Source organism: Odocoileus virginianus, chromosome 1 (assembly GCF_023699985.2).
Source record: "Odocoileus virginianus isolate 20LAN1187 ecotype Illinois chromosome 1, Ovbor_1.2, whole genome shotgun sequence".
In the NCBI taxonomy this organism is placed as follows: Eukaryota; Metazoa; Chordata; class Mammalia; order Artiodactyla; family Cervidae; genus Odocoileus; species Odocoileus virginianus.
Genome location: NC_069674.1, coordinates 4,305,266 through 4,325,715, shown reverse-complemented (window position 1 = coordinate 4,325,715; position 20,450 = coordinate 4,305,266).

Sequence of the window (20,450 nt, the reverse complement as noted above, 5' to 3'; positions counted from 1 at the left end):
TGCCTTCAGCCAATAGAAAGCTCCAGACCAGGTGCCCTGAGCGTTCATAGTGAAGGTGGGGAGGGGTGTTCTCTGGGACCCTGGCCCAGCATGAGGCTCCCCACTCATGGGATGACACGCCTCCTTGGGATCTGAAAGGTCTCTTCCTGGAAGGTTCTCCACCCACCTCCAGACCTGGCTGGGGCTGGTGGTACAGTGCTACATGTTTACTTATTTATTAATATTTTTGGCTGTGCTGGGTCTTTGTTGCTGCGGGGACTTTTCTCTAGTTGCAGAGAGCTGGAGCTCCCCTTGAGTTGTGGTGTGCAGGCCTCTCATTGCCGTGGCTCCTCTTGCTGTGGGGCACAGGCCCTCAGGCACGTGGGCATCAGTAGTCATGGCTCCCGGGCTCTAGAGCACAGGCTCGTTAGCGGCGGCGTACGGACTTAGTTGCTCTGCAGCGTGTGGGATCTTCCCGGACCAGGGATCGAACCCGTGTCCCCTGCATTCACGGGCCGATTCTTTACCACTGAACCACCAGGGAAGCCCCAGATAGAGTGCTACATAGACCTTTCATTATAGTCACACTTTCAAAAGCATTCTCCAAGCGGAGTACTTTGCATTTGAGTCCCCGTATGGTAAGGGGAAGTATTTTTCTCATTTGACAGTTGGGGGAAGTGAAGCCAATAATGACAGAGTCAAGGACCCAGACCGTCTGAACCAGCTTTTTTCGACCCTGCTTAGCTTCAGAGATCAGATGAGATTGGGCGTATTCAGGATGATATGGCTGTAGATGCCTGTGGCTTTTCTGAAGATGCAACCCAACTGTGTTTGATTTGCTGAAGACGTCTGAGTGTTAAGTTCCGAAATCCAGAAAAGAGGGTGGCTGGTGACAGTGAATGGATAAATTGCCGCAGTTAGTTTAACTCATTGAAAGAATCAAATGTCCTTTGTAGTTGTTGCATTCATCAGTGAGGTCCAGTTGCTTTGTGCTTAATTAAAATTTAATGAAACACTGTGCTATGTCTGTTTAATTATTTCCATTTTACAAATGAAGACATTGAGGTTTAAACGTACCAAGTGATTTGCCTGGACTGAATCACTGGTCAAAAGGAACTAGGATTTCTGACCCAAATCTGCAATGATGTCTCTTTTACTTGGAGGATAAAGGAAAAAATCAAATTCTAGTTATAACGTGGAGTTCATGGAGTCTGCAATGACTGCATCTCTTAGATACTGAAAATTATGCATTGTAAAAGATTGTGTTTATGTGGTCCGTCGTGTCCGACTCTTTGGGACCCCTTGGACTGTAGCCTGCTAGGTTCCTTTGTCCATGGGATTCTCCAGGCAAAAATACTGGAGTGGGTTGCCATTATCTACTCCAGGGGATCTTCCTGACCCAGGAATCATACCCTCATCTCTTGTGTCTCCTGCATTGGCAGGCAGGTTCTTTACCACTAGCGCCACTTGGGAAACCCTAGTAAAAGACTAATCATGTACATTTGTTGGATGCATTGGGTGTTAGTACCACTGTCCATCTCCATATTTAAGCATGGTTGATTGTCTAAAAACATGAGAAATAAACAGAGAGTTATTTTCTGAATCAGTGAGGGTAACCTCTACCTTGGAAGGATTAATCCTGGTGTTTAGTTCAGTTACTCAGTTGTGTCCAACTCTTTGTGACCCCATGGACTGCAGCACAACAGGCTTCCCTGTCCATCACCAACTCCTGGAACTTGCTCAAATTCATGTCCATCAAGTCAGTGATGCCATCCAACCACCCCATCCTTTGTTATCCCCTTCTCCTCCTGCCTTCCATCTTGCCCAGTATCAGGGTCTTTTCCAGTGAGTCAGTTTTTTGAATCAGGTGGCCAAAGTATTGGAGCTTCTTCAGCTTTAGCATCAGTACTTCCAATGACTATTCAGGACTTATTTCCTTTAGGACTGACTGGTTTGATCTCCTTGAAGTCCAAGGCACTCTCAAGAGTCTTTTCCAACACCACTGTTCAAAATCATCAATTCTTGGGCACTCAGCTTTCTTTATGGTTCAACTTTCACATCCATGCATGACTACTGGAAAAACCATAGCTTTGACTAAACAGACATTTGTTGGGAAAGTAATGTCTCTGCTTTTTAATATGCTGTCTAGGTTGGTCATAACTTTTCTTCCAAGGAGCAAGTGTCTTTTAATTTCATGATGCAGTCACCACTTGCAGTGATTTTAGAGCCCAAGGAAATGAAGTCTGTCAATGTTTCCATTGTTTCTCCATCTATTTGCCATGAAGTGATGGGACCATATTTCATAATCTTAGGTTTTTGAATGTTGAGTTTTAAGTCAGCTTTTTTACTTTCCTATTTCACTTTCATTAAGAGGCTCTTTAGTTCCTCTTTCAGCCATAAGGGTGGTGTCATCTGACTATCTGAGGTTATTGATGTTTCTCCTAACAATCTTGATTCCAGCTTGTGCTTCATCCAGCCTGGCATTTCACATAATGTACTCTGCATATAAGTTAAATAAGCAGAGTGACAATATACAGCCTTGATGTACTCCTTTCTTAATTTGGAAAAGTCAATTGTCCCACGTCCAGTTCTGTTGCTTCTTGACCTACATACAGATTTCTCAGGAGGTAGGAAAATGGTCTGGTATTCCCATCTTTTTAAGAATTATCCACAGTTTGTTGTGATCCACACAGTCAAAGGCTTTGGCACAGTCAATGAATTAGGAGTAGATGTTGCTCTGGATTTCTCTTGCTTTTTCTATGACTTAAATTGAAGAAAGTAGGGAAAACCACTAGACCATTCAGGTGTGACCTAAATCAAGTCCCTTACAATTATACAGAGGAAGTGACAAGTAGAGTCAAGGGATTATATCTGATAGACAGAGTGCCTGAAGATCTGAGATCAGATTGTACCTGAGATTGTAGGAGGTGGTGATCAAGACCATCCCCAAGAGAAAGAAATGCCAAAAGGCAAATGGTTTTCTGAGGAGGCCTTACAAATAGCCGAGAAAAGAAGAGAAGTGAAAGGCAAAGGAGAAAAGGAAGATGTACCCATCCGAATGCAGTGGCTCTGACTCCTCCCAGCCACCGGCAGTCCACGGAGCCGCAGTGAGCCGTGACCGCGGAGGGCCGGCTGCCCAATGACAAGGCTGAGGACCCACCAGTGCTGTGGAAAAGGGCAGATGAGCTAATTAAAAATGGAAGGAGTCCGGATGAAGGCTCTTTGTGTGTAGAAGAGGCTTAATTTGTGCTGCTGTTTGTTGTTGCTGTTCAGTCACTATGTCATGTCAGACTCTTTGTGACCCCATGGACGGCAGCACGCCAGGCTTCCCTGTCCTTCACTGTCCCCCGGAGTTTGCTCAAACTCACGCCCACTGAATGGGTGAAGACATTCAACCTTCTTATCCTCTGTTGCCCCCTTCTCTTCCTGCCCTTGATCTTTCCCAGCATCAGGGTCTTTCCCAATGAGTGCTCCTGTGTATCCTTCAATAATACACCATGCTCAGCATCATTTGTCCACGAGAACTTTGGGAACATATTGAATCAATTGCCCCAACACAGAATGTATTGAATCAATGAGCTCCCCGTTTTCGCCTGACATCTCCCTGTCAATGGCGGTTGCTTGTTGTCCCCTGGCAGGCAGGATGAGGAGGCCCAGATAAACCTATGAATATTCTGCCAAATACCAATACAGTCCTTGTTCAATGTGATTTATTTATCGTATTGATCTACCTTTTTCAAGCCAAAAGCAAATTAAGTGAGCATTGGCTTGTGTTGCCTTGAAAATACAATACAGATAAAAATCAAACCGTTATCTTCTATGCACTTTGAAGATTAATTGGAAGGGCTGTGCTTTTGGTGATCAATTTCGTGTGCCCAACAGTTGTTTGGGGGGAATCGTGGCCACTGTGCATCATGGAAGCATTTATCACACGGTGTCTCTGGCATAGAGAACAGACTTGAGGGCACAGTGGGGGAAGGAGAGGGTGGGATGAATTGAATAGTATGGAAACTTACACATTACCATAAGTAAAATAGGTAGCAAATGGGACACGGAGCTCAACCCAGCGCTCTGTGACAACCTAGAGGGGTGGGATGGGGGTGGGGGAGATGGGAGGGAGGGGATGTATGTATAGCTGTGGCTGATTCATGTTGATGTATAGCAGAAACCGGTACAATACTGTAAAGCAATTATCCTCCCATTAAAAAAAAATGAGAAAAATAAGATGTCTCTGGATTTGAAGACAGTCTAATTAACAATTCTACTTGTACTTTCTCCTTCTTCTAAAAATAGTGCCGACAAATTGGCCCCCTCTCCTAAATATCTGCTTACATACTATTTTAGCAGCCAACTCATGGATTGCCAGGAGTTTATAAAACACCCATCTCAAAATAAAAATGCCTCTCCTGCAATCTGTGAGAGGGAGCCTCGTGCAGATCCCAGCAGGACAAGGGTGCCGCATGCGGTGAATGTCTCTTGGAAACTTGCAAAACCATCTTTATGGGTTGAAAAACTCGCAGAGTTTTTTTTAACCCTCCATCCACCTTGTTCTCTTTTAAGAACTTTGAAGCATTGCTGTCTTTGTGTTCAACTCTGCCGCCGTCGGAGACTTTGACCTCAGAGAAGTGGGAGTAGGAGGTGTCCACCACCACTGGGGTTCACGTCCACCATCGGGGTTCACGTCCCCCATCACCCCCGTGGAGATGACCAGGAGAGGAGGACTGAAGGGTTTGCTTTCCTGGTGTGGCTGGCTTCCATCCAGGAGCTCCCATGCCTGGCAGGCTCTTAGGACACCCAAACAAACGCGCAGGCAACGCTGTACTGAGGCACAGAGGGCACGAGCCCAAGCGCTTTCCAAACGAGATCTTCACCAAGGAGCTGAAGACACAACCAGGACAAACCTGTTCTGTCCATCTCTCTATTTTTACTTTTAAATTAACTTTTATTGGCGCATAGTTGCCTTACAATGTTGTATTAGTTTCTACTGTAGTACACAGTGAATCAGCAGTATGTGCACATGTTACCCCTCTTGTTTGGATTTCCTTCCCATCTAGGTCAGCACAGAGAGTTGAGTAGCTTCCTGTGCTATCCAGTGGGCTCTCATCAGTTATGTGTTTCGTACAGAGTGCTTACATGTCAGTCCCAGTCTCCCAGGTCCCCTTCGTCCCTTGGTATCCACACATTTGTTCTCCACATCTGCGTCTCTATTTCTGTCCTTCAAATAGGTTCATCCCTTTCCACATATATGTGTTATATGTGTTATTTGTTTTCCTTTCTCTGACTCACTTCACTCTGTATGACTGTCTCCAGGTCCACCCACTTCTCTGCAAATGGCACTATTTTGTTCCTTTGTCTGGGTGAGTGATACTCCACTGTGAATATGTACCACATCTCCCTTATCCATTCTTCTGTCAGTGGACATTTAAATAGCTTCCGTGTCCTGGCCTTTGTAAATAGTGCTGCTATGAACATTGGCGCTGCATTCCCTTCTCCAGGGGATATTCCTGGCCCAAGGATCCAACCCAGGTCTCTTGCATTGCAGGTGGACTCTTTACCATCTGAGCCACCAAAGGATAGATGAACGTTGGGGTGCGTGTGTCTTTTTGAATTATGGCTTTTTTGGGTATATTCCCAGGAGTGGGATTACACTACTATGTATAAAACGGATAACTAAGGAGAATCTACTGTAGTCTATACAGCACAAGTAACTCTACTCAAAGCTCTGTGGTGACCTAAAAGGGAAGGAAATCCAAAAAAAAGTGGGGATATGTATGTATATGTCTAGCTGGTTCACTTTGTTGTACAGGAGAAACTCACACAACATGGTAAAGCCAGGATAAAATTAATAAAATTCAATAAAATTAATAAAATCCAATGCAAGTTAATTTAGAACAAGAAAGGCTCGTCTCTCCAAATCTTAAGGCTCCTACTCTGCCTCCTCTTTATCCTGGACTGGAGGGAAGGGTACTATGTCACTGGATTCAAAATTCGTGGTTCTGTATAATATTGATTGTTTGGTGTTTACTAACATCTGTTTCTTTGTGTTTCACTCCGTGATCAATTTAAAACTTCCACACATGCCTGAGAATTTTTCTTCTATATATTCTCTATATACATTCTTCAGAACAAGCTTGCAATTTTGTTGTTTGAATCTTCTGTATCCTTAATATTTTAAATTTCTTGGCTGATTAGTCACTGAGAGAGGTATAAATATTATTATTTTAGATTTATCACATTTTCCAGGTTATTAGTTCAATTTTGAGTTTATTCAGTTTGAAGCTGTATTGAGTTCTTAAAAGTTTCAGCTTTTTCAAATTTATTTTATTTTCAAGAAACTTTTTATTTCATATTGGAGTATAGTCAATCAACAAGGTTGTGATAATTTCAGGTGGACAGCAAAGTGACCCAGCCATAGATACATGTGTATCCATTCTCCCCCAAACTCCCCTCCCATCCAGGCTGCCACATAACATTGAGCAGAGTTTCATATCCTATATGAGAGGACCTTGTTGGTTATCCATTTTATTGATTGATTGATTGATTGATTTTTGCAGCCAATACTTTTTTTTTCCATTTAGTTTTATTCATTGGAGGCTAATTACTTTACAATATTGTAGTGGTTTTTGCCATACATTGACATGAATCAGCCATGGATTTACATGTGTTCCCCATCCCAATCCCCCCTCCCGCCTCCCTCTCCATCCCATCCCTCTGGGTCTTCCCAGTGCACCAGCCCTGAGCACTTGTCTCATGCATCTAACCTGGGCTGGTGATCTGTTTCACCCTTGATATTATACTTGTTTCAATGCTGTTCTTTCTGAACATCCCACCCTCACCTTCTCCCACAGAGTCTAAAAGTCTGTTCTGTACATCTGTGTCTCTTTTTCTGTTTTGCATATAGGGTTATCATTACCATCTTTTAAAATTCCATATATATGTGTTAGTATACTGTAATGGTCTTTACCTTTCTGGCTTACTTCACTCTGTATAATGGGCTCCAGTTTCATCCATCTCATTAGAACTGATTCAAATGAAATCTTTTTAATGGCTGAGTAATATTCCATGGTGTATATGTACCACAGCTTTCTTATCCATTTGTCTGCTGATGGGCATCTAGGTTGCTTTCATGTCCTGGCTATTATAAACAATGTTGCGATGAACATTGGGGTACACGTGTCTCTTTCAGAGCTGGTTTTCTTGGTGTGTATGCCCAGGAGTGGGATTTCTGGGTCATATGGCAGTTCTATTTCCAGCTTTTTAAGAAATCTCCACACTGTTCTCCATAGTGGCTGTACTAGTTTGCATTCCCACCAACAGTGTAAGAGGGTTCCCTTTTCTCCACACCCTCTCCAGCATTTATTGCTTGTAGACTTTTGGATAGCAGCCATCCTGACTGGCATGTAATGGTACCTCATTGAGGTTTTGATTTGCATTTCTCTGATAATGAGTGATGTTGAGCATCTTTTCATGTGTTTGTTAGCCATCTGTATGTCTTCCTTGGAGAAATGTCTGTTGAGTTCTTTGGCCCATTTTTTGATTGGGTCATTTATTTTTCTGGAATTGAGCTGCAGGAGTTGCTTGTATATTTTTGAGATTAATCCTTTGTCTGTTTCTTCATTTGCTATTATTTTCTCCTATTCTGAAGGCTGTCTTTTCACCTTGCTTATAGTTTCCTTCGTTGTGCAAAAGCTTTTAAGGTTAATTAGGTCCCATTTGTTTATTTTTGCTTTTATTTCCAATATTCTGGAAGGTGCGTCATAGAGGATCCTGCTGTGATTTATGTTGGAGAGTGTTTTGCCTATGTTCTCCTCTAGGAGTTTTATAGTTTCTGGTCTTACATTTAGATCTTTAATCCAATTTGAGTTTATTATTTGTGTATGGTGTTAGAAAGTGTTCTAGTTTCATTCTTTTACAAGTGGTTGACCAGTTTTCCCAGCACCACTTGTTAAAGAGGTTGTCTTTTTTCCATTGTATATTCTTGCTTTCTTTGTCAAAGATAAGGTGTCTGTAGGTTCATGGATTTATCTCTGGGCTTTCTATTTTGTTCCATTGATCTATATTTCTGTCTTTGTGCCAATACCATACTGTCTTGATGACTGTGGCTTTGTAGAAGAGCGTGAAGTCAGGCAGGTTGATTCCTCCAGTTCCATTCTTCTTTCTCAAGATTGCTTTGGCTATTTGACGTTTTTTTTGTATTTCCATACAAATTGTGAAATTATTTGTTCTAGTTCTGTGAAGAATACCATTGGTAGTTTGATAGGGATTGTGTTGAATCTGTAGATTGCTTTGGGTAGTATACTCATTTTCACAATATTGATTCTTCCAATCCATGAACACGGTATATTTCTCCATCTATTTGTGTCCTCTTTGATTTCTTTCATCAGTGTTCTATAGTTTTCTATGTATAGGTCTTTTGTTTCTTTAGGTAGATATACTCCTAAGTATTTTATTCTTTTTGTTGCAATGGTGAATGGTATTGTTTCCTTAATTTCTCTTTCTGTTTTCTCATTGTTAGTGTATAAGAATGCAAGGAATTTCTGTGTGTTAATTTTATATCCTGCAACTTTACTATATTCACTGATTAGCTCTAGTAATTTTCTGGTAGAGTCTTTAGGGTTTTCTATGTAGAGGATCATGTCATCTGCAAACAGTGAGAGTTTCACTTTGGTTATCTGTTTTAAATATAGCAGTGTGTACATGTCCATCCCAAACGTCATACCAGTTCCAAACTGTTAATTTCCTGGTGATCCATCTCTTTTATAATCCACTAGTAATATGCACTATATCAAGTCAACTTTGCCTGATACTAATATTAAAAAGTCCAGACATCACTTTGCTGACAAAGGTCCATATAGTCAAGGGCATGGTTTTTCCAAGTCATGTACTATGTGAGAGTTAGACCATAAAGAAGCTTGAGCACCGAAGAATTGATGCTTTTGAACTGTGGTGATAGAGAAGACTCTTGAGATTTCCTTGGCCAGCAAGGAGGTCAAACCAGTCAATCCTAAAGAAAATCAACCCTGAATATTCATTGGAAAGACTGATGCTAAAGCTGAAGCTCCAATACTTTGGCCACCTGATGAGAAGAGCTGACTCATTGGAAAAGACTGATGCTGGGAAAGATTGAAGGTGGGAGGAGAAGGGGACGACAGAAGATTAAATGACTGGATAGCATCACCAACTCAATGGACATGAGTTTGAGCAAACTCTGGGAGATAGTGAAGGACAGAGAAGCCTGGTGTGCCACTTTTCATGGGGTGGCAAAGAGTCGGACAAGACTTAGCCACTGAACAACAACAACAGTGACGAAGCATCAGCTTTCCCTTGGCTGGTGTTTGTCCTATTTTATTCTTTACATTATTTTCAGTCTCACAGTATATAAATATCTCTGAGCAATCTCACAAAGTTCAATGTTACTTGTTTCAGACCAAACGCAAGTGTATCTTTTACCTGGGAGGTTTTATCCAATGACAGTTTTGGTGTATGTTCATTCAAGTGGGCCGATCTACACCCTTCTTTTATGCCTTATGTTTACTACACGTTTGCTTGTTTTTCTCCCCTCATCTCTATATTGTCTTCTTGAAAGCAAATCTCTAATTTTTCTCTACTTGTTGGGAAGTTATATGTCTTATTCCTATTCTTTACAGTGGTTAAGCTTAATATTTAATTTAAAAGAAACTGAAAAAAATCTCAAGCTTACAGAAAAGTTGCAATTACAGCACAGAGGACAGGGATGCAACATCACCAACTAACAGCGCGTATTTCCTGCAAGCAAGGGCGTTCTCCTGTATAACTGCAGCATATGTATCTATGTGCATGGGTGCTCAGTCCTGTCCCACTCTTTGCGACTCCATGGACTGCAGTCCACCAGGCCCCTCTGTCTATGAAATTTTCCAGGTGAGAATAATGGAGCGGTTTGCCATTTCACATTCCAGATCTTCCTGAACCAGGGAGTGAACCCCCATCTCCTGCATTGCAGGTGGATTCTTTACCACTGCGCCACCTGATATGACCATCAGAATTCTGAAAGTAGTATTCTTGCATCCCACCAACTGATGCAAAGACCTCATTCTCATTTTGCTTAATGTTCTAAAAATTTCCTTTGTAGTTAAAGATTTCAATTCAGAATCACTAGTAACTTAGGTCATCACCTTTCCTTAATCTGAAAAAGTTCTTTTTTTTTCTTTCTTATTTTTATGTCCTTGGAAGTTTGGAAGATTTTAAGCCAGTTATTCTGTAGAATGGGCTTCCCTAGTGGCTCAGTTGGTAAAGAATCTGCCTGCAATGCAGGAGACATTCAGCTTGATCCAGTGTTTCCTAATTCCTATTAAAGATGTATGCCCTGAACCTAATTATACCACAGAAATGCCCTGAGTTCTGTTCTTTGTAGTCTATCAGATACATGTATAATTCCAATTAGTTCTTTTATGAATTATGGTCACTTTAATCACTTGATGAAAGCGGTATTTCTCCATGTAAAGCTGCCCCCCCCTGCCCTTTATAACTGATAGGCACTTTGTGGTGAAGGTCTTTGAAGCTATGTAAATATATAATTTCTTCTCAGATTTTCAATTTATTAATTATATCAGTAAAGACTCATGGTTTTCTATTCCATCCAAGGAGTTTTACTAGTCTCTTATTAGTGATATTTATTTTCATGTTCAGATTGTTTCAAATGTGGTCAGTGGAAGCCTCTTTAAGCTGACTGTTGTCTTTTGATGGGTCAGGTTGTTTTTGCTCATATCCCATTCTGGCACAATGAGATGTCATCTTGTACTTTTCTTCCCCAAACCTGGAATCTGCTGGGTCTCTAAGGACCACTGAGCTCTTAGCATGGAGGATGATCCTGAGACCCTAAGATCTGGGTCCTTGGTGTGCTGAGCTCTAATGGGAGGTATCACAGCTTGCATTGCTCTGGGGACAAAGTGAGAAGTTACATCTGTTCATTTTTCTCCTTGGACTTTAATCTGAGATGTGCCACTTCCACAGGGCTCTGGTACCTGATGACACCTGTGCTCCTCAACTGACTGCGGGAAGTCTCAGGGTGCAGGCCCATCAGAGGTGGCAGAGGCCCATCTACCTGCAGCATCTTTGTGGGCCCCACCTCAGTGAGGCCAGGCTTATTTGGGGTGAGTGTGGATGGGGTCTCTGGAGGTCTATCTAGATACTTAAAAAGACCTGAGAGTAACTTTTGGAATAGTAAGCAGAGAACTTCCCCTATCCTGGGGCTGTTTCTAATGAAATCCTAATTCAGTTCAGTTCGGTTCAGTCACTCAGTCATGTCCGACTCTTTGTGACCCCATGAATCGCGGCATGCCAGGCCTCCCTGTCCATCACAAACCCCCGGAGTTTACTCAAACTCATGTCAGTCGAGTCAGTGATGCCATCCAGCCATCTCATCCTCTGTCATCCCCTTCTCCTCCTGCCCCCAATCCCTCCCAGCATCAGGGTCTTTCCAATGAGTCAACTCTTCCCATGAGGTGGTCAAAGTATTGGAGTTTCAGCTTCAGCATGAGTCCTTCCAATGAACACCCAGGACTGATCTCCTTTAGGATGGACTGGTTGGATCTCCTTGCAGTCCAAGGGACTCTCAAGAGTCTTCTCCAACACCACAGTTCAAAAGTGTCAATTCTTTGGCGCTCAGCTTTCTTCACAGTCCAACTCTCACATCCATACATGACCACTGGGAAAACCGTAGCCTTGACTAGATGGACCTTTGTTGGCAAAGTAATGTCTCTGCTTTTTAATATGCTATCTAGGTTGATCATAACTTTCCTTCCAAGGGGTAAGCGTCTTTTAATTTCATGGCTGCAATCACCATCTGCAGTGATTTTGGAGCCCCCCCCCAAATAAAGTCTGACACTGTTTCCACTGTTTCCCCATCTATTTCCCATGAAGTGATGGGACCAGATGCCATGATCTTAGTTTTCTGAATATTGAGCTTTAAGCCAACTTTTTCACTTTCCTCTTTCACTTTCATCAAGAGGCTCTTTAGTTCCTCTTCACTTTCTGCCATCAGGGTCGTGTCATCTGCATATCTGAGGTTACTGATATTTCTCCTGGCAATCTTGATTCCAGCTTGTGCTTCTTCCAGTCCAGCGTTTCTCATGATGAACTCTGAATATAAGTTAAATAAGTAGGTTGACAATATACAGCCTTGACGTACTCCTTTTCCTATTTGGAACCAGTCTGTTTTTCCATGTCCAGTTCTAACTGTTGCTTCCTGACCTGCATACAGGTTTCTCAAGAGGCAGGTCAGGTGGTCTGGTATTCCCATCTCTTTCAGAATTTTCCACAGTTTATTGTGATCCACACAGTCGAAGGCTTTGGCGTACTCTATAAAGCAGAAATAGATGTTTTTCTGGAACTCTCTTGCTTTTTCGATGATCCAGCAGATATTGGCAATTTGATCTCTGGTTCATCTGCCTTTTCTAAAAGTAGCTTGAACATCTGGAAGTTCATGGTTCACGTATTGCTGAAGCCTGGCTTGGAGAATTTTGAGCATTACTTTACTAGCATGTGAGATGAGTGCAATTCCAAGTCCCCTCAGGAAAGCAAAACACCTCACTGGGGACTGTGGGGAGACCATGGACATCAGAATATCTACCAGTGGGGAGTGTGATTGCTCTGAAAGATGCCTTAGAGCAGCTATTGGTGACCCAAGACCACACAGCATTTGGAGGCAGGAGGAGAGTTGGTGTCGGGTCCAGTGGGGCCCAGAGGGCTCAGGCAGACTCAAGAAAGAGACTTCTTCTCCAGAAGGAAGCAATGGGAGGAGCAGACCTCAGAGAAGCATGAGGCTTTGGGATTGTAAAAAAGGAATGTCCATCGACAGAGGAATGGATAAGGAAGATACACGCATCACAATGGAATACTACTCAGCCATGAAGAAGAATGAAGTAATGCCATTTGCAGCAAGGTCGATGGACCTGTGGGTTATAATACTAAGTGAAGTAAATCATACAAAGACAAATATCATGTGATATTGCTTATATGTGTAATCTAAAAAGTGATACAAATACACTTATTTATAAAGCAGAAATAGACTCACAGACGTAGAAAACAAACTGTGGTGACCAAAGGGGAAAGGAGTGGGATAAATTGTGGTTGTTGTTCAGTTACTAAGTTGTGTCTGATTCTTTTGCAACCCCATTGCAGCATGCCAGGCGTCACTGTCCTCCACCATCTCCCTGTGTTTGCTCAAACTCATGTCCATCGAATTAGTGATGCCATCCAACCATCAGTTTGGAATTAACATATACACACTACTTATATAAAATAGATACCAAAGGCCTACTTTGTAGCATGAGGAAATATACTCAGTATCTTGTAATAATCTATAAGGGAAAAGAATTCATATACATATATATTCATATACATATCACTTTGTTGTACACCTGAAGCTAACACAACATTGTAAATCAACTATACTTCAATTTAAAAAAAGAAAAGAAAAAGAGCTTAAATTAGGGGACAGGAATGCAGTTAAGACCCAGTTATCAGAAAAGTGAAAGTCGATTAGTCGTGTCCAACTCTTTGCGACCCCCTGGACTATACAGTCCGTGGAGTTCTCCAGGCCAGAATACTGGAGTGGGTAGCCTCTCCCTTCTCCAGGGGATCTTTCCAACCTAGGGATCGAACCCAGGTCTCCTGCATTGCAGGTGGATTGTTTACCAGTTGAGCCACAGAAATGGGGCCCAAGTTGGTAAGATGATACTCTGGTTAATCTCATGGTGGCTTCTTGCCCTTGAGTCCTGGTTCCACCTCCATCAAGGGCCGTGACCTTGGGCAGAGGGCACAACCGTTCTGTGCCACAGTGGCCTTCTCTGCAAAGTGGGATCATGAACCAGGCACACCACAGGTCGTTGGGAAAGTGCCGTGAGATAACACAAGTGGGGGTTTAACCCGAGACAGACGCAAATGTTAACAGCAACTTTTACTCAGGCCCAGAGCAGAAAACCAGTAATTGGAACTGAGCCCGAGGTCAGGTCAAGTTATCAGCAAGTCTGACCTGCTCTTGCTACTTGAACACTGAAATTGATCCAAGGCCTTGGGGAGAGGCCAGTGGGAAGAAAACTGCAGACTGGGGTGTAAAGTTGGGGAGAAAACCTCCCCCACCTTGGCAGCTGGAGTGTGTAGTGTGTGGCTCAGGCCATTGCTTCTCCCAGGGGCGCTAGTGCTCCCTCATACGGAGGGAAGTCCTCCCAGCTTGCGTCAATTCCTCCATCATCTCAGGTTTCACAGAGGGAGTCAGAATGTTTTCTATTTCTTTAGAGAGAAGGGAGAGCCACACAAACACAGGAAACAATAGCCAGTTCTGAGAGCATCTTTCCTCCCCTTCCCACTCCCCTCCCCGACTCCCTCCTCCAAAAGCACTGGAGCAAAAGAAACAAGAATAAATTGAAAAGCAAACTCCTCTTTCTAGTCCATAAAAAAGATCAAAAACAGTGGCAGGGGAGGAGAGGAGGATGCGGACCAAACATCCGTGCTTCAGAGAGACAAGAGGAATCCTCAGATTGAGCCATAAAAGGTTTATGGCGTCCTAGAAATAATTGAGTATTTCCTGGTTTGTTGTGCTGAGATTTTATGAGCCAAGCAGGGGACCTTTAAAGCTTGTTTTCCTTTGCTCTTCAATAGGTTTAATTAAGCTTGGACTTGAGGCTTCAAGTTGTTTGAAAACTTGAGACTTAACCCAAAACAACCCAAGAAACCTACATAACCACTGAAGCAGTAAGGACTTGGATTGGTTACGTGGGTGTTCCCAATGGGCTAATAATTTGGTACCCTCTCAATACAAAAATTTTACAGTTTTTCCTTAGCAATCACCCAGAACGTGCTGAAATAAAAATCTTTAATGATACAGTTCATCTACCTCTTTGTTTGCCTTCGTATCTTAAGTCAGCTGCCTGGTCCTCCTCTTTAGCAACATGGCTAACCTGTGCCTTCTTTGTCTTAAACCTTTGTCCCCTCCCACCCACTAGACGTCATTCCCTTCATTATATAGGAAACTTATTTCCTTTCTCGCTTCCATATGATCTCAGACTTCACTTACAATTAGATGCATCCATTACTTAGTAATACATTCTTCAATCGATATGAAAGCAGGGTCCATTACATGAAGGAAAAATGCGTTGCTTTCAACACTAACAGCAACACAATAATGATGGATTGTCTAGATGAGAGTATCCTTAAAGGAGGATAAAATAGGAAACTTATCCTATAGCCTGATTAAGACCAGAACCAATTTGTGTGTCTCCACTCAGGTGTTTTATAATATTATTTCTTGTGGAAACTAGAGTTAACTAGTGTAGTATTCACTTAAACTTTTAAAATTGGACTTTATTTTTTAGAGTAACTTTAGGTTCACAGCAACGTGGATCAGAAAGTACAGAGTTCCCATACACCCTCCCCGCAATGCCCACACTCTGCCTCCTGCATGATCAACATCCTCTGCCTGAGTACACGTGTTAACTGGATGAACCTACATCCAGTAGCCGCCAAGTCCACAGTCTATGCTATGGTTCACCCTTGGTGCTGTACATGCTATGAGCGGACAAATGTATAATGACATATGTCTGCCATTACAGTATCATATGGAGTAGCTTCACGGCCCTAGAAATCCCTCCCCTCTTCGCCCTGGCCTGATAGCTCAGCTGGTAAAGAATCCACCTGAAATGTGGGAGACCTGGGTTTGATCCCTTAGCTGAGCTCCAGGGAAGATCCCCTAGAGAAGAGAAAGGCTATTCACTCCAGTATTCTGACCTGGAGAATTCCACAGACTTTACAGTCCATGGGGTCACAAAGAGTTGGACATGACAGAGCGACTTCAACTCACTCACTGAGCCCTGACAACTACAGATCTTTTCACTGTCTCCATAATGTTGTCTTTTTCCAGGATTTCATACCACTGGACTCATGGTATGTAGCCTTTTCAGATTCTTTCACTTAGTAACATGCATTTAAGTTTCTTCTATGTCTTTGTAAAAATAGCCTTTATTTTTGGGAGTAGCAGTATTTACCTTTTATTTCAAATAAACTGGCTTCTAAATTGATAACCTAAGACTCCCTGTATCAGACTTGCTCTGAGCATGGCCAGAAGCAGAGGAAGCTCAATTTCCACCTTAGTGGATGCTGGATTACCTCTCTTGGCCAGGTGAGCACAGGAGAAGTACCTCTCCTTATGCAGAGGCGTTGCCAGAAGTGAGGAGGTGGAGAAGGCTGATGGTGCCTTTAAATCCAGGTCCAGAGAATGTTCACCACACCCAACTGCTCCTCTCTCTTGAGTGTACCTGTCATTTTATGGCTTTAGGTCTCAAATTTCAATAGTCCTTGAAAAAGGGCAATATTCCTTGTTTTTATTTTTTATGTATTTTTATTTTATACTGGAGTGTAGTTGATTATGTTTCAGGTATATAGGAAACAGATTCAGTTAAAAATACACGTGTATTCATTCTTTTTCAGATTATTTTCCCGTATAGGTCTTTGCAAAATATTGAATATACTTGCTTCTTCTACACACTAGGTCTTTGTTGATTATCAATTTTATGTATACTAGTGTGTATATGGTAACCCCAAATTCCTAATTTATCCCTTCCCCCACCTTTCCCCTTTGATAAGTTTGTTTTCTATGTCTGTGCGTCTGTTTCTTTTCTTGTTTCTAAAGACAAGAGTTTTTAGTTGAGCGAGACAGAGCTCCTTCTTGAAATCCTAGTGTGATTCTAGGACTTGGAGTATCCATGTTTACACATCTTCTGTTGGGCAGCGGGTACCACAGAGCACTGGATGCTAACTCATCCTCCTGTGCATCCAGCCTAGCGAGCCTCTTGGCTCTCGGTGCTGCAAGGAATGCTCAAGAAAACAAGACTGCCCCTGCCCCTCTATTTCCTCTGGATGATGTGATGGGTCCCCTGCCCCACTAGAAACTTTTAGTATGTTTAAATGAGCTATAAGTTTAGAACTGAACACTTCAGGTAAAAGCAGACACAAGAACCCTCTCATTCCCTTCAAAGCAGAAGTTACTACTGGATACTCAATCCCTTCAGCCCGTCCTTGACAGACAGCAGCCATTCTGTATTAACAACAACTAAAGATGCCTCTGTCCCAATGATTTCTTTAATCCTGGAATTCTCAAAGGGGCATGAAAATTAAGTAACTACATCACAACTTCATGTCTTTTCTTCTCTATATCCATTGTGTCTGATTAGTCCTCAGCTCTGGATCCAAATTTTATCCTGTTAGAATGTCTGTGGGCTGATGAGCCTCCAGCAATCTTTCAGATGCGCCATTTAAAGATTCATGTGATACCATCCATAAGAGTCACGGGTGTTGTCTCTTTGGATGAGCAACAAGAAGTCATGAAGGTTTTCCAGTTCAAGGTCCTCATTTTACGGATGGAAAAAGCAAGGCCCTCAAAGATCCGGTGAAAGTGAAAGTGAAGTCGCTCAGTCATGTCTGACTCTTTGCAACCCCATGGACTGTAGCCTACCAGGCTCCTCTGTCCATGGGATTTTCCAGACAAAAGTATTGGAGTGGGTTGTCATTTCCTTCCCCAGAGGATCTTCCCAACCCAGGGAATTGAACCCTGGTCACCCACATTGTGAAAGTGAAAGAAGGTGAAAGTCTGTTAGTCATGTGCGACTCTTTGTGACCCCCTGGACTATACGGTCCATGGACTTCTCCAGGTCAGAATACTGGAGTGGGTAGCCTTTCCCTTCTCCAGGGGATCTTCCCAACCCAGGGATCAGACCCAGGCTTCCTGCATAGCAGGCAGATTCTTAACCAGCTAAGTCACCAGGGAAGCCCAAGAATACTAGAGTAGGTAGCTTATTCCTTCTCCAGTGGATCTTTCTGACCCAAGAATTGAACCAGGGTCTCCTGCATTGCAGGCAGATTCTTTACCAACTGAGCTAGCAGGGAAGCCCACATTGTAAGCAGATGCTTTATTGTCTGAGCTATCAGGGAAGATCCGGTGACTTGTGCTTAATTTTCTGCAGAAGACCTGAGTCTAGAAACTGTCTTTCCTGAATCTAACTTCTGCTCTCTTTCCACATGTATCGTGGCTGCCCATTTTCGTTTTTCATTAAACAAATGCAGTCAGCACTAAAGTTTCCATCAGGTCCCATGGCAGCAGTCATCAGCAACAGTCAAGTCAGCGCTATGATTACCCCCATTTCACAGAGGAGCCACCCCAGGGAGGTTATTGACTTGCCAAAGTCAGAGTTTACGGAAGGTTGTGCATCTTGAGAACACAGCAGATCTAACCCAGCGTCTGTGGTCCAACTGCCCACCCCCCACACTCTGGTATCTCCACTGCTCAACACTACAAGCAGGCTTATTGGTGTTGGCCCTTGTCACAAATTCCAAATGAGATATAATATCTCCATCTGGAAAGGCAGGCCTTAGCTCAACAAGCAACATTAGATCAAGATTTAACTGTGTGTCAGGTCCGAAGTTACTTTTCAGGAACAATTTTCTTTACAGTGTTAAGATCCTTTGAGGATCTCAAAAAACAATCATTTCTCTCTCCTCATGGGTGCCTTGTGGCCTGATGGAATGTTGATCTGTTTGTCATCTGTGTTTTAATTATTCAAAAGGTTATGGAAAGAGAGAACTAGGCTGCTCTCCCATGCAAATATCAGCCAAATATCTTTTTCCCCTTTGATATAGAATGTGAAACAGGAAGCACTGTAATTCTTAAAAATGACTTTTATCTCATCATACCTGCTAGGATTCCTGTATTACGGGAGAGTACCAAATCCACTGGATGCTTTGGCAGTTTGTGGCTTTCTTGGCTTTTTTTTTCTTTTGATAGAATGGAGGGGAAGGATGTGAAGAGAGTCATCATATTTGATTTTGAAGTGAAGGTAAATGTTTCTCTTAAATCCGTCAGAAAAATCCTGCAGTTCTTTAGGGATCAGTGAACACTATTAACGAAAAGGCGAGGCCAATACATAATGAGGATGAATGGGTCTTTTTAAAGTTTAATCTGGGGGCTTCCCTGGTGGCCCCATGGTAAAGAAGCACTCTGCCAATGCCAGAGATGGGTTCGATTCCTAGTCCAGGGGGATTCCACGTGCTGTGGAGCAACTATAGCTGGGCGTCACAGCACCTCAGCCCACGTGCCACAACTACAGAAGCCCACACGCCCTAGAGCCCACGCTCTGCGAGGGGAGAAGCAACTTCGGTGAGAAGCCCCTGTGTGCACTGCGAGAGCAGGCAGCCCCTGCTCACTGCAGCTGGGGAGCGTGGAGGTGTGTGGGCTCCATGGAAACGCAGACGGGGCTTAAACAACGCAACTTTGTGTGTGCGCAGTTCTGGAGATTGGAAGCCTGCAGAGAAGGTACCAGCCGGGCCTGTTCCCCGGAGCCTCTCATCTTGGCTTGCAGATGCCACCTCCCCACTGGTCCTAACGTGGTCCTCTCTCTGGGCAGGCTCATCCCCGGGGCTCCATGTGTCCAGATTGCCTCTTCTTAGGAGATTGTTGGATGGCGTCGCCGACTCAGTGGACAGGAATTCTAGCCAACTCCAGGAGATCGTGGAGGACAGGGAAGCCTGGCATGCTACAGTCTATGGGGTCACACAACTTGGCAACTGAACAGCAACAGATGAGGACACCAGCCAGACTCGATCAGAGCCCACACCAAGGACGTCACTGTGCCTTAAACACCTCTCTCAAGGCCCCATTTCAGAATACAGTCGCATTCTGAGGCCCTGGGGATGAAGACTTCAACATAAAGATTTGAGGGGACACAAGTTAACACAATTCAGAGAACTGGACGGGGGGCATCTTCCTCATCACGTCAGTTCTCTAATGGGTCCTGTAAAAATCACTGATTTTCAGTATGTCCAGCTTTTCCTGGTTGTAAGGACAAAAGTGATGACGTCCGTACTCCTTACATGTTTGAACTGAGTCTGAAAGTCTTCCACATTCTACTTTCACTGTCGTTTACTTGAGTTCATTGAAAGAAGAGACTGCAGCTACTGGATCTGGGATGCTGACTGGAGAGAAAGTAAGATGCAGAAATAATTGATTAAATAAATTAAATGCTCATTTGAAGTGGTTAACTCCATCAGCATTTTAAAAATGGGAAAACTAGAGTTCGGATATTAAATGATTTAGCTTAATAATCAATAGGGACCATATCCCAGGACCTTTGATCTAAGTTTTATATTCTTGCTGTAAAATAGAGAGCCATAAGCAACCTTTATAATTTAGTGTTATATTGCATTTACTAAGTGCTATATAAATTAAAGGGAGGGAAGAAGAGTATGTGCTGAAATAATGATGACTAAATTTATAGAAGTTATTTATAGAATATATTGAACTAGACTTCCAGAGGAGGCTAGAATTTATTTGCTTGGTGGGAGAGGGTGCTCCAGGTGTTTTCTAGGGAACAGAGTAAGCAAAATGAGGAGTATTTCTTGGTGGAAATAATCCATCATGTGAAATGAAGCTAGAGAGTAAAGTGGGG